The following is a 5,400-nucleotide window of genomic DNA, read 5'->3' as shown; positions in this document are numbered from 1 at the left end:
TAGAGTGTGGCCAAGAGGCCATGACGTATCCAAACGAACATGAAATTTGACGTATTTCTATTGTGTATACGTCAAATTCCATGTTCGTTTGGATACGTCATGGCCTCTTGGCCAGACTCTAACTAGAGTGCTCTAATAAGCAGCACTGCGGAGAGCGTCCTGGGATACGTACAGAGGACTCGACTGAACGATTGATTCGATGGCGAGTGCCAAGAGATATTGGACGAGAAGAATGCAGCACGCGCAGCGATGTTGCTTCAAGCCCCTCGTCAGAACGTGGAGTCATATCGACGGAAACGAAAACAGCAGACTCGTCTTTTTCAGGACAAAAAGCGCCGCCTGGAAGAGTCTGAGAGAGAGGAGCTGCTGTATCGCTCGCAGGAAACTCGGGCATTCTTCAAGAACCTGAATGACTCTCGCAACGGTTTTGTGTCATGGGCCGAAATGTGTAGATACACGGAAGGTGGCATCTTGACGACGAACGTGAGGTGGTCAAAAGGTTAAGGCAGTACTACAATGAACATCTGAATAGTGCGCAGGCGGACAATCGGGCGTTCGAGGAGGACGATTATGTCAGTGCCGCAGCCGACAGGGATGTACCGGCGTCCACTATGAATGAGGTTAACGAGGCTATTCAACAGCTCTAGAACAACAAGGCAGCTGGTAAGGATGGTCTAGGAGCGGAACTCTTCAAGGTGGGTCCAGAGAAACTGACGGAAAGCATGCACCGAACAATCGAAAGAATCTGGGACAGAGAACAGCTACCGGTGGAGTGGAAGGAAGGGGTGGGTCATCACCCCGATATACAAGAAAGGGGACAAATTGGACGGTGAAAACTACAGAGCGATCCTAGTGGCAGATCTCTTGTGATGCATTTTTAAAAATCAGCGAAATTAACTGCATTTCTTTCCATCAAAATAGAAATTTGTAACGCATTTTGCGTTGCGTGCAATGTATTTTGCGTTGCGTGTAAGACGTCAAAACCCTGCAAAAAACAGCCCTACATTCAACAAAACATCGAACAAAGTGGATCAGCGTAGGACGATTGTTAAGTAATCTTTTCTGCGAGAGAGTGCAAAGTTGATGCAAAAAAGGAAATTAAATGCATTTTATCTAAGTTGATGCAAATTTGTTATGCATTCCTAGAGTGATCTGCCCGACTTTAAAGCCACATATGACACGGTGGACCGTGTATAGCTATGGAAAATTATGGACGAGCACGGCTTCCCTGGGAAGCTGACAAGACTGATTAAGGCTACGATGGATGGTGTAAGGTGCTGTGACAAAATTTCGGGCGGCCTCTCGGGTCCGTTTGAAACACGCAGGGGACTAAGACAAGGCGATGGGTTGTCCTGCCTGCTGTTCAATATAGCGCTGGAAGGTTTAATGCGAAGAGCGGGGTTCAACATGCGGGGCACGATTTTCACGAGGTCCGGACAGTTCGTGTGCTTCGCGGTTGACGTGGACATAATCGGTAGAAACAAGGAGATGGTAGCAGATCTGTATACCCGATTGAAGCGCGAAGCAGCACCAGTTGGACTGAAGATAAATGAGCCTAAGACGAAGTACATGCTGGCTGGCGGAACCGATCGCAATAGGGAACGCTTGGGCAGTAGTATTACGATCGACGGCGACGAGTTCGAGGTGGTTGACGAGTTCATCTATCTAGGCTCATTGGTGAATGCGGACAATAACACCAGCCGGGAGATCAGAAGGCGTGTTATCTCTGGAAGTCGTGCTTACTATGGGCTCCACAAAACTTAGAGATCCAGGAAGCTTCACCCGCACTAAATGCGCCATGTACAACACACTGATTAGACCGGTGGTTCTCTACGGGCACGAAACGTAGACAATGCTCGAGGAGGATCTGCAAGCACTCGAAGTCTTCGAAAGAAGGGGGCTGAGAACGATCTTCGGTGGTATGCAGGAGGATGGCGTGTGGAGGAGAAGGATGAACCACGAACTTGCGCGACTCTATGGTGAGCCAAGTATCCGGAAAGTAGCTCAAGCTGGAAGGGTACGCTGGGCGGGGCATGTTGTGAGGATGCCGGACAACAACCCCATCTAGTTGGTTTTCACCTTCAACCCGGCAGGTACAAGACGGAGAGGAGCGCTGCGTTCCCGGTGGCTGGACCAAGTGGAGCAGAACCTGGCGAGCAAGGATGCAAAATGCCTACCTTTTCTGCGGCTGTAATTTTTCTGCCTTAATTTTCATTTCTCTTTTGACGCTGCTGTCGTTCGCTAGTGCAGGACGCTCAGCGCTGTACGGCAGTCTGTAAGCAAAGCAGTAACATGACAAAAAACACTGCCCCCATTACAGCCACCAGACGCGAGCGGTACAGCTTCTCTTATCTTATTTTACACTTTTTAGTATTTTTAATCCATTCAATATTTTTTAATAAAAAACGAAGACAATGAATGCGGTTCGATTACGCCACGACCGGCATTGAAGCTTTCGTGTGCGGGCCTCTCACTTTGACTTCGCAGAGAAAGGTGTCCAAAGCGAGAGAACAAACTTTACTACGCCACTCTCTCACCGAGCAGTCGGAGTACACTAGCAACACAAAAATGTATTCTACTGCTGTACGGGAAAATGTACTCGGTTTGGCTACCGTTCTGGCAAGAGCTGTAGTGATGCGTCGCTGTAGCGGGCTGTACGGCTTGTACAAATGTAAATATACCGAAAAAAATGTAGTTTACCGGTACTTTTGGCATCCCTGGGTTGGAGACAAGCAGCAGCTGACCGAGTGACGTGGCGGAATATTGTGGAACAGATTAAATCATGTTAATATGATGTATAATCAGGAAATATAATAATATATCCAATATAGTCCAGGCAGCAAACGCAGCGCGCTTACCGTGAAGGACAAGGCAAGGTACCTCAGTTCGAGACTTACTAAAGGTAATTTTCGTAAAACATTCATATCATGCGCGCAAAAAAATAAGTATAAATAAACAAATTTTGGTTTTAAATGGCAATTTTCCCGTTTGATATAGTGACAAACAAGATTCAGTTTTGATTTAATCAATGCTGTTGCTTGAAATTACCAACAAATTCATTTGTTGGCTTTTCAATAGTTTCAACAAATATTTCGTTTGAAATAACAGAATCGTGATAAGTTTAACAGAACAAACAGGTTCGAAGAAAAAAACAAACCATTGGTATTAACAAAAGGAGAAAACAACTCAAATTTAGTTGAAATCAAACAGACTCGGTTAATTTGTAACAAAGGGATAAGTTAGATCTAACAAATTTTATTTTGATTCAACAGTGTTTCTATTTAAAATGCAAACAGAAGTATTTGTTGAACTAAACCAAATACATGCTTTCGAGAAACGCCCATTTCAGTTTCAGGTAGTAATTCGTCACGTTTTAGATTCGTTTTGTTGATTCGAAAAGGCCTCATTCTTCTGCGTGTGTGAGAACGAAAACCCATTAAAGATATTCATTACAATGTATTAGAGGAGAGTCAATTACGGTTTTATACAGAACATTTTATCACAGAGAACAGACGTCCATCTTCAGCATTCAACTTGTGTAAAATCTCTAACGGTTTCGAAGGTAGTTGGGATATCCAAACCAGGTGCGCTACTGTCGTCATGTTTTTTTGTGGCTGAGTTCGACAGAATTGACAGCTGTTATTCCTCTACCCAGTCAAACTAGTCCGGAACCGGTTCGGACTTCCAGCATGAATTCCAGCTCAAATGCATGAACCGATGGAGTCGGAATTGGTTGTTTTCTTTGAGCAAGATTTCATTCTGAATCCATTCAGGATTTCGAACCGGTTCCGGAATGGATTTGACGGATAGTTGGGATAGGTTGGTGTGGCGGCGCTAGTGTTTATCGTATATTAATTCAAATGTGTACACACGTTTTTTAAATATTTTTGTTCGATCATGGATGTCTGTTCTCTGTGATTTTATTTTAATTTTTTTCCTTTTTGCTCATCATACCGAAAGGAAACATGAGAAATGGTTTGCATGGCGGACAATGACAGCCAATTGAAGCTTTTTAATAGCATTAGTAGTGCCAATATAAGTCTTTCAAATTTGACGTTTGTACGCAGGTGCTATATAATAGTATTAGTACTGCAGAAACAAGCTGTCAATCTCTGCACAGTAATACAGTCGTGAATTTGATTCGTTCAACTGACAGATGTCAAAAACTCTCCAAGGGAGACGTTAGTAGTGTAAGTCTATCTATTCACATCTATAATAATTGTCAGCTTGATTGTCAAAGTAAATTTGACATAAGATTTTGACATTCAGATGCTTTTTAGTTGGACAATGGTCAACCTAGTTGGACAATGGTCAACCTAGCGGAGGTCCAGTTAAAAAATGTCCAACCAGCGAATTACGACTGTAGCACTATATTTCGCCTTTTCTGGCCTAATACCAGCATTATATCAGTATTTGGGGTTTCACTGCTCTTTAAGACAGCTTTATATATGGATCTAAAGCAGATATCAATTCTTGTACCAACGGACGCTACAATCCTGCGGTAAATCAAAGCTTACTGTAACTTGGTTCATCGGTTCACGGTGTGTATAAACCATACATTACCACTGCCTTGTGTGGAACCTAGTAATCTTGAGATTATCTTTGAAGACAGTAGTGCCAACGTCGTTGGCAAAAGTGTCAATGAAACCCAATACCCAGTTTTCTGCACTTCTGCTACACTGAGAAACAAAAGTGTGCATAGTTACCATACTTTCTATTCCCGTCTCTTTTCTTCTGCTGTGATTTTTATGGTATTTCGTGGATAAACTTCTAATAACCATTCAATGAGTGGATAGACCGAATATGTCCAATGCATAAAATTTACAGCAGAAGAAACGAGAGGCAGATAGAAAAGTACACACAGAAAAAAATGTTGGTAAAAATAAGAGTTTTTCACTTTTAGCAAAAAACAACCAACACATACTCTTAGTTTAAAAATAAAACTTTTGTTTTGATTACTATTCTTCATTTGCTTAAAAAGAAATTTTTACTTTGATTATTATTCTTGATTAATTCAAAAGTTTTACTTTCATCCTAATAGTTGGCGTTGGTTGTTTTTTGCTAAGAGCGGAACACTCTTACTTTTACTAATTTTTTTTTCTGTGTGCATGCTATCGATGCATAAATAAAATTCTGCGTGTAGAAAGTCCAAAAATGGTGCAGTTTCAATGCACTCCACTACACCGGTGTCAATCAATCGAAAATCCCATGTATCATTTGTCGCTCGACAAATTAATTTTTACAGGTAAGCTTATTTGTAATGGGATTTTCGATTGATTGACGCCGGTGTAATGGAGTGCATTGAAACTGCACCATTTTTGGACTTTCTAGCAGAAGTGCAGAAAACTGGGTATGTTTCATTGACACTTTTGCTACACGTATACTTTTATTTGTGCATCG

Source organism: Topomyia yanbarensis, chromosome 3 (assembly GCF_030247195.1).
Source record: "Topomyia yanbarensis strain Yona2022 chromosome 3, ASM3024719v1, whole genome shotgun sequence".
NCBI lineage: Eukaryota > Metazoa > Arthropoda > Insecta > Diptera > Culicidae > Topomyia > Topomyia yanbarensis.
Note: the sequence above shows the minus strand (reverse complement) of the source record.